This window comes from Cucurbita moschata, unplaced genomic scaffold (genome assembly GCF_002738365.1).
Source record: "Cucurbita moschata cultivar Rifu unplaced genomic scaffold, Cmos_1.0 Cmo_Scf00033, whole genome shotgun sequence".
Classification (NCBI taxonomy): Eukaryota; Viridiplantae; Streptophyta; class Magnoliopsida; order Cucurbitales; family Cucurbitaceae; genus Cucurbita; species Cucurbita moschata.
In genome coordinates, this window is record NW_019268549.1 from 357545 (window position 1) to 368012 (window position 10468).

Here is a 10468-nt window from a genome sequence, read left to right on the forward strand (position 1 = left end):
GGGCCCCCCCCCCGCCGAAAATCACGAGATTTCGGCGGGATCCACTCAGGTTCCCGTAAACCCTAGGAGTGGCCACCGCCTTTAGGGAGAAGGGAGCGCTGGTGTGGTTGGAAGCAGGAGGAAGCCAACGCGCCACCGGAGAACGGACGAGCGACGACGCATCCACCGGCGACAATAGCCAAGCCCTGCGAGTTGGACCGTCGGGACTTTTGGACGAGGGAGACGCAGCGCAGGCGCGGGTTCCCCCCGGCATTCGGCGAGACCTCTCAGCCAGCGTGCAGCCCGCGTTCAGACACCACCCCAGAGCCTCGTCCCCTTTGTGGCCCAAGCCGGAGGCGTTCCAGAAACCCTGCGCCGGCGGTGTTCGTCGCAGCCATCAGTTTCTGCTCCACCGGCGGCTTCGCGAACCTCCGGTTCGGTTAAGTGCGGCTTGGCGGCTCGACATCCGAATAGTATACCGATTCCTAGGTTTTCGACCCTTCCGAAGCAATTTCCGCCCTCGTTTCAACCATTTGAGGAGGTAGTTAGGCGCTGGAGTTAGCGTTGTGGGCGACTTCGGTCACGGCCAAGGAGGTAAGTAACCTTACTGTTGGCGTTAGTTATGTATGTATGTTGGTGCGTGCCCTGTGGCCCTTGCATGCACCATATGTTGTTGCTGTATGCTAGGTTAGATGTTTCTTGCCGTGAAATGCTACGCATGCTTTGTTTATGTATGTGATTCTTGCAGTGAATTGCTAGGTATGCCATGTTTATGAATATGATGTTGTGGCGCGTTTTGTCGCCCTGTATGTATGATGAGCTGGATTGACATGTCATGATTGTAATGAGAACCCCACATGCCATGAATAAGATGACTAGTATGCTAGGATATGCTTGCTCAATGTGGACCCGGTTATGCTATGTTATGCTTGCCTAATGTGAACCCGGTTATGCTATGTAATGCGGCGAGGGGATGGAGCGTCGTAGGTGTAATGGCATGGAGGTAAACCTTAAGAACCTCATGCACGCTATGGTTATGTACTTGGGGCACTCCCCCGTTATGCTACTGATGGTAAGGATGCGTATATTCGATATTGTGTTCGCCACGATATCATACAGGCCCTCCTTTGTCCGTGGCGTCCGGTATTGTATGTCATACATACCCGACCAAGCCAGGCCCAGGGAGCTCGCTTGCGAGCTCGCCTGGTGGGCCCACAGTCACACACGTGGGCCATGTGTGGGAAATTACCATGCATCCACCCCCGCCCGGACAAGGCAAGGGCCTAAGGCCATGGGAAGGAATGGAAGACACACCTCTCTCTCAGTTCCGTTCTTCTAGCAGTGTGCGGCATGTATGGTAACGATGTGCGACATGTGTGGGTATTTCTGTGTGACATGTATGTGTGGTGCGTGCGTCATGTATGTGTATCGTGTGCGACATGTAGATGTACTGTGTGCGACTGCTTGTATCCGAATGTATGAATATATGCTTAACCCCAACAGTGGGGTGACTTACTGGGTATTTTATATAATACTCAAGCCACGTGCTACCAATATTTTTCAGGAAAGGGCAAGGCTCCCATGTACGGGTGACGGTGGATGAGGCGAAGGGCCATGGAAATCTTGAGGAGGGTTTGTTGTGTCGTAGCGTCTGTTGGATTCTCTTGGGTTCTTAGTTTTGCGAAGTGTTTTCTTTAGTCTCTGTTGATTACTTCTAGGCTAGGTTGTCGCAATTGATTTTCTAGGTATGAACTGCTTAAATTGATGAATGCATTTTCGTTATCGAGACTGTTCCATGTGAGCCCTTTTCCTGTTGATTTGACGAGTATAAGGTAACGTCGCTAATTAGGGTGGGGAAAATTAGGGGCGTTACAATTTTCCTCTCCAATAGGATCTGACCGTTATACTCGTTATTAAATTAACAATTTATTATATAAAATTATTATATCTCTCTTCTTAATCCACCAAACCTATTAAACAATATAATCTATGAATATTGCTATGTGAATCTAACCCTTATCTCAACTAAGCTTAATTACATATTTTTAATTAATAATAATAAATAATGAATGAGGGTAGTTTTGGGAGGAAGTGGTTTGTTTTTAATTATTGGAATCTAACCCAAGCTTTAACCACACTAACCAAGATAAAAAAATCTAAATTGAGTGAGTACGATGGACCTGACCCAATAAATATTGACGTCTCATATGTTATAGTAACACTTTCACAATTAATAAAACAATTGTGTTACTCTCAATTTTGAATGAGACAGTCAACTAAAATTTTTGATAGAGAAAAATATTACTGAATGAAGTACGTGCAAAAGTAATAGGAAAAATACATAATTAGTAAGAATTAAATATGTGCCATTAGTAATAGGGTTCGAAATGAACATTTAACCACCACCAACACATTTGATAAATATGATCGCGATACATCAATAATAAACCAAATAATTTAAATTGATGAGAAATCGTAGTCATTTTTTTTTTTAAATGATCAGCTTTTTTAATGAAAAATGTTTAGGAGGGTTCCTATTACTGATAATTCTAAGATTTTTTTTCCTGAGTGAGTTAAGTTAAATTTTTGGAAAATCTAAAATTTGAGTCATGGTTTGACATCTTTTTTTATTGGGTCAATCCAACTAACTCGAAAATAAGGCCACAACCCAATCCTACTTTAAATATTATTAAGAAGATTAAAAATAATTGACGTTTGGAATTAATGTTGGTGATGTATCGTGACATGTAAATACTTGACATTTGAACATTATGAGATTTTAATTATTTACCTAAAATGTATAGTAGATGACTATAATTTTTAAATAATTAAAAAAAATAACTTGACAACCAAACCTAAGGTTGATTAGATACCAAAATTTTGTGCTGGTTCAAAATATTTCTCTGACTCAACCCGTACATGTTCACCTTCTATTACAAAATTTAAACTTTCCTCTTACAAATTTATATTTTTGTTCTGGATTATTTAATCTCTATATAATATCATTTATTAGTATTTCTATCAGGATTTTAAATTTAACGCCAAAAACTATTAAATTTTATATGGTTGTAAATTTCAAAATTTTATATGCATAGACGGGGTATGATAGAGTTCGACTGAGAAAAAGAAGTGAAAGATGCATCTTCCATTTATATCGATTTAGGGTTTTCCGCATCAAAAATTCAAACAAGAGAGGAGGTGAAGTAGTTCAGTCGAATGAATCTCTCTCTTAAAGGTTTCGGAGTGAACTCGAGTTCATTTCATATGTTTTACCTTGTGTTTGAAAGTGATTGAGCAAATCCTTCTTTCATTTGTTTCGTCTTGCTTGAAAGCGAGAGGAAAGAAAAGAAAAGATCAAGAAGCCGAGGGGAAGGGAGACACACCGTATGAGTTTTTGTAGGATCAAGAGAACCGACCTACCGAAAGAAGGAAAAGGTGAATGAGTAAGTAAGTAGCGAGAGGAGAAAGAATAAATAGGTTAAGGAGTGAAGGATCACGAATTTCATATACTTTGTTTACAGTTCAAGAAAAATGGGTGGATGACTCTCATCTTCTTTTACTTCACAATAACAGAACAAGAACAGGTAGTTAAGGATAATTCATCTTGAGTTGAGTCTGTGTTTACGGTTCTCGGATAAATAGGTGAAGGAGAGAGCTAGTTTACTCTCCTGTCGAATTTTGTAGAGTTAAGTCTCCCACGTCACGACCTTACATTTATCAAACAATCATTTTGAGAAAATGGTGAGTGTTAAAAGTAATTAATAAGACACTCATTTATTGGGGTTAGATATGCACATATACACATATCAACAAGTGACCTATTTATTTTAAAAATGGAGTCACTTGCTCATGACCTGTCTTAGACCAGGATCGTTTAGCTCGATCTTAGGGTATGTATCACCCTCATATACACAATTCTGTGTGCACCATTTTCGTACATAAGTAGTATCATTCTCATACGCACTGACTCTATGCTAAATGCTTTAATGTAGTGGAACCCCATACGAATCACACACATACATGATGTCCTACAAATATAAAATATCAGTTTTAATGCATGATGCAACATCATAATCATTCATGTCATGAACATTTTCATCAATTCCATGACTAACATAAATATATCCTTTAAAATCATAGCTAGCATAAAATATTATCATCATTCACATGGCTAGCATACATATATTTTGAAATCATCGCTAGTATTCATACATTAATATTATCATGGCATAACATACATCAAACAGTTCATCCATACATTAATATTATCATGGCATAACATACATCAAACAGTTCATCCAATCATTCAAAGGTCAATTTCAATTAATTCAATCCTAATTCATCCTTAGAAATTAATACTCCCTCCTGTCTAACTCAATCCTATAAATAAAAGCTTTTACAAAAATCTCTAATAACTGCTTACCTTAACCAAAAATTGATTTTCGAGTGAAATTCATACTTTTTCTAATCCAAAAATTTTAAAATCTTTGAGATAGGTCTTAGAAGAAGAATAAATATTAGTATCGTTGAAATCGGCTTAAAAATAGTTAAAAAGACAAACCGAGCTTAAAATGAATAAAACGACTTAAACCTAGAGAACTAGACATAAATTGAACTAAACCAAAAAACGTTAACCTAAAATTGAAATGGGTCGACCGACTCAAACCTAAATTTGAACCTAAGCTCGAACCTGAATCGATTGATGATTTGATTTATTTTTGCACCTTTTTCGTCTTTTTTTTTTTTAATTTATTTGTACGATCAATTTCTTATAATATAATTATTAAATTCAACCAATAGGACAAAAGGATAATTTTTTAAGATAAAAAAAATACATCCCTCGTTTAAATTAAATGCATTGCCTCAATTACAATAAATTTTGGGAAGAAAAAGTAAATGAATCTTTACATGTAAAAAGAAATTATATCAACTTATGTCCACAACATTGAATAATATTAAATAGTTCATAGAAATAATGGGTCAATGCAATAAAGCAAAAACGGCGAACATAATGAGGAACGATGGACGGTTAGGATGTGATACAGCATGAAGACACAATGTGGTTGAGTGTAGAGGATTGAAATACAAAAGTCCGGCTATTGAAGGAAAGATGTTACCGTGTAGGCGACCGCACCGTATGGGATATGGGTACTCTCTCTAATTTCACTATGATTTTGTGACTACATTAATTCCTCTTGCTTTATAGGATGGACCCATCCATGTGATGTAAATTCTTCTGAAATCATACTAAAATAATGAATCTACCACGTCTAGTTCGACGATGTAAGAGTTAAGATCTGAACATTTAGTTCTTAAGATGAATGTATTATATTTTTATCTGTGGAAGTATGTTTAGGGCGATAGTTACATATTTATATACATATCTTAACCTGAGTTGGTTTGATAGTCTGTTATATGGTTTGGATCATTACGTATATAGTCAGCCTCACAATTTTAAAATGTGTTCGATAGGGAAAGGTTTTTCCACACTTATCATAAATGATTTGTTCCTCTCTCCAACCGATCTATAGCAGAAGTATGGTGAGCCCATAACCCACAAGTCTCATGATCGAAAGTTTGTTGTTGTTAAATCCCAAATTAGTTTAAGAATAGGAGACTAATCGAGATGTTTATGTCAATATGAAAATAGATTAATGGATAAAATATTAATTATCATTTAAAAGTGTGGTAGGGTATGAGGCTAATTGAGATGCTTCGGTCAGTCTGAACATAGTTTAGTGGATAAAACATTAATTATTATCTTAAGAGTTGATGATTTGATCTCAACCCATAACTTATCATCCAACCGTCCGATATTTGATAATTATTTAATTTTTTATTTTAAAATTTTGAATCTAAGCGATATTAAATCTAAATCTTTTGTTATGTGTTTTGAAAATTTAAGAAATTTTTAAAAATAAATAAATAAAAATTCAAATGAAATTAGGATAAAAGAAATTGTGAAAAAATAATTAAATTCTGATGGAATATTTTTTGGGGATGGTATAAATAATGAAAAAAAAATGATTTTCTTTAATTTAGCAAAATAAGTCAAATGGATTAATATGAGGGCAGTATGGTCCATTCAGTGTTTGTTGGTTTGAATGGATAAGGTTTTCAAATCTCCAATTCTATGGGAATTATTTCTAAAATTACAAAACAATAATAATGTAATGATAAGAATTTGACTTTGGTTATATATTATATATTATTTATTTTGGTAAAACAAAAATCTCCCACCAAAATATAGCTCTAATTATTTAACTATAAACCAATAAATAAATAAATAAATAAATAAATAAATTATTTTATTAGAATTGAGATGAGAAAAATAATTGAAGATAGGGAGCCGCCATTTATACAAACATTTAAACCGATGAACAAATTTGAGTAGAAGAAGAGTATGCAATGATGTGGTCACCATTTTGAAATAATTTATTTTTGTGAAGAAAAAAGAGAGCGTGGAATAAATGAATTTAATTTGCATTCTGGTGGCCTCGTGATTCCCATTAAATCATCATCTTTCTCTCCCAATTCAACCAAAATTAAATTATATATTGTAACTCCTTCAACTGTTCATCAATCTCTGCTTCCATTAGTACTTTCTCTGCATCATCTTCTTCTCTTATTCTCTGCTCCTTCTACAACGACTGTTCATACGCCATCAAAATATGGTCATTTTCTCTTTCTATCTCTTCGTTTCCTTTCTGGGTTTGGTTCATATTTGTTAAGGAATGGGTTGGGTTTGTGTGTTTGATTTGCAGGTGGGTATGGTGGGAGTAGTAGGAGAGGATAATTCTTCTTCACTTCCCCAATGGCTTCCAATTCTCTTGGGGGAGAAGTTCTTTACGCCATGTTTACTTCACTCCTCTAATTCTAAGAGGAATGAAAAGACTTTCTTTTGCTTGTGTTGCTGCTCCGCCATTTGCTTCTCTTGCTTCTCTTCTCACCGCTCTCATGCCCTTCTTCAGGTCTATCCTAACCCCATCTCGAGCCGATATTATTTTCTTCTCTAATCTATTAGCTTAAGCTTTTGATTTCACGGGCAGATAAGAAGATACGTTTACCACGAGGTTATAAGACTTGGAGACGCTCAGAAGTTGCTCAATTGTTCCCTTGTTCAAGTAAGTAATGTTGTGGATATTAGAAATCACGAGAATTGTATGATATTGTCCACTTTGAGTATAACCTCTCGTGGTATAGCTCTTGGTTTTTCCAAAAGATCTCGTACCAATGTAGATATATCACTTACTTGTAAACCCATGATTTTTTTCCTTAATTAGGGATGTGGGACTTTTTTCCCAACAATCCTAATTAAGAAATTGATCATGGGTTTGTAAGTAATGTGGTGGATGTTAAGAATCACGAATCTCCACAATTGTATGATATTGTCCACTTTGAGCATAATCTCTCTCGGTTTTGCTCTTGGTTTTCTCAAAAGATCTCGTACCAATGGAGATATATCTCTTACTTATAAACCCATGAATTTTTTCCTTAATCAACGACGTGGGACTTTTCTCCCAACAATTCTAATTAAAAAATTGATCGTGGGTTTGTAAGTAAGAAAATACATCTTCATTGATATGAGATCTTTTGGAAAAACCAAGAGCAAAGTCAGGAGACGAGAGGTTATGCTCAAAGTGGACAATATCCTAATGTATTATTAAATTTGTGTTGATAACTCTGATGGGTGAAGTATGTTTCAGCCATACACAACCAACAGTGCAAAAGTCATATTTTTGCAACACAGAAGGGGAAAGAGAAGGGCATTGAGAGGAGGAGGATCGGGTAATTTGTGTATCACATGCTTCCGTACACTTCAATGTCCTTATCTCTTCTGTTCTCTCTCTTGCAAGGTCTTTTCTTTGTCTCTCAAACACTTCAAACACTAATTTCATGATCTTATGCTTTAAATAATCAATCTCTTTTTCGTTCTATCTCTTTAGATCAATCACAAAACTGAAATAACCAATAAAAAACACAACAATTCTGATCATCTTCCACCGCCATCCACACCTGAAGAAACCGCCGCCACCCCCGCCGCCATTAAGTTAGTTAAGAAGAAGCGTAGCTGTGTCAAATCGTTAGCCACGGTTCTGTGTCAACCTAGATGCTTCCCCGTCGTCTCCGATATCACCACCGTCGTCAACCGCCGAAAGGGTGTTCCTCAAAGATCGCCTTTGTTGTGATTAGTGTGATAATGAAATAATGTAATTAATTTCGTATAATATATTGAAATTATGTCCCCAAATGAGAAGAAAGCTTTTTTTTTTTTTTTTTTTTTTTTTGGGCTTATTAACGTGTTTCAATTTTGTAATTCGCACGTGTCTAATATTTGTGGCTTGTGGCCAAATTATGCCATATAGTTTATCAAATATTTATAAAAAGAGTTTGTGAAACATTTTTTTCAATTGGTTATTTATTTATTTTATTATTTTAGCCGACCAATGAAATGGTCGGAGATCATATCTTCAACTCCAAACAAGTAGATATGTAGGGCAGCTCTTACATTTGTCCGTTCAAGCTCTTACAGCCCGTCGAGCTACCCACCCTCAAGAAGCCACCAATTCGAGTTATTTTATCTTCTAGAGACTCGAACCAGAGTATCAATTCTTAAACGAGCATTGTAACATGCTCAAACCTACCGTTACCAGTTATTGTCTTCTTTGATTTTTCCTTCCAGGCTTCTTCTCAAGGTTTTAAAACACGTTTGCTAGGAAAAGGTTTCCTCATTGGCACTCGTTCCTTCCTCCAATCAACGTGGGACTCCCAATCCACCCCACTTCGGGGCCTAACATCCATGCTAGCACATCCTCTCGTGTCCACCCCTGGGGGCTCAGCCTCTTCGTTGGCAAATCACCCAATGTCTAACCCTGATATTATTTGTAATGGCCCAAGCCCACCACTAGCAGATATTGTCCTCTTTGGACTTCCTCTTCTAAACTTCCCCTCAAGGTTTTAAAACGTATATGCTATAGAGATATTTCCACAACCTTATGAAAGTGTTTCGTTCTCCTCCCTAACTGATATGGGATCTCATAAGCATCCTGTCTAGAAGGCTAGTTACTGCATTAATCAATAATTTTTTTTAATAATAGAATATTTAAATATATTAGACATAATTAAAACTTCAAACCTTATGAATGTTGAAGAATTTTGGAAATATTCTATATTTGTTTATATTAAAGATTAGAAGACAAAAAGGCTTGGGTAATTGTCACATGCCTAGAGGGATGGGTACTTACAAAGGATTCGTCAAAGATAGTAAATAATTTGATCACATTAAATACACAAAGCAATAGCCTCATTAAGTTATAAACTAGGTATCCAACACACCTCAACATTAAAGACACAAATCTACAACCTTGAACTCCTCATCTATATTGCTATATTATAATGATAATAGCATTACATTTATATTTTACACAACTTGATACTCATCTTAGTTGTTAAGATGCTATAATTCATGGTCGGTCACCATAATAGAGTTTTGATGCAAGTTATTCAATTTTACAATAATGTAGTACATTCAAGACAATAAAATATAAGATTTTAATGTAATGTCTCAGAGAGGATTTCCATCAAAAGTTCTCCGAACCAATGGAAGACTACAAATTCATAAAAATCGAGACTCAAACTTCCGTGTCTTCCACCTCCACCATCCATCGCCCCACAACGCCCTCACAAGCTAGTTCGGAATTAGATTAAAAAAAAATCGGCTAAGACCAACCAAGTAAGTAACCTTACTATCGGCATGGTTATAGTTGATGTTGTGTGTTGACACGTTCCTCGTGGTTCTGCACGTGTCATATATTTGATACATGTGAATTTTTTATGAAACGATATGACTATGATATAATATGTATATATTATGATATGTGAATGATATGATAACTCTTACAGTATGATGTTGTTCAATGATATGTTGAGATAGGATACGAGAAGGATGTGATAAACGTAATGTAATGATTGTGTTATATGATTGTTATGATATGTTATGGTGTGATATATGGAAGGCAGACACTGGTTGTGTTATATGATTGTTGTGATATATGATACGGTATGATATATATATGATGAGAATTGTTATGTCTAGAAGCACAGAAACGTTATGATATATATATGATGAGAATTGTTATGTCTAGAAGCACAGAAACGTTATGATATGACATATGTATGTAATATGAATGATATGATATGATTGACATGCAAAACGATGAACCAACATGAAATACAACCCTAATATACACATAGGAAAGATAAATAAATGATATGACAAAATGATATGATATGAAGGGTGACGCTAGCAGAGTTATATCAAATGATAATGAAAATGGAAAAATGGGGGGACTTCATGCATTATTATGTGCTCATACATTGGGGGATATCTCTTATCCTTGACGATAGTACGGATACATACGCTACGAGGCAGGATAACTATCATTATATTTATCATAAGGCTGTCGTGACGGTCACTATTCCTAACGGG

General features: G+C 36.0%; 1 long non-coding RNA gene across 1 annotated transcript; it reads left to right on the forward strand.

Annotated features, from left to right (window-relative positions):
* Positions 1-427: 427 nt before the first annotated feature.
* Positions 428-1768, forward strand: LOC111430367. The gene is made up of 2 exons (XR_002708320.1): positions 428-573; positions 1544-1768. It is a non-coding gene; the product is annotated as an uncharacterized LOC111430367 (long non-coding RNA).
* The last annotated feature ends 8700 nt before the right edge of the window (positions 1769-10468 follow it).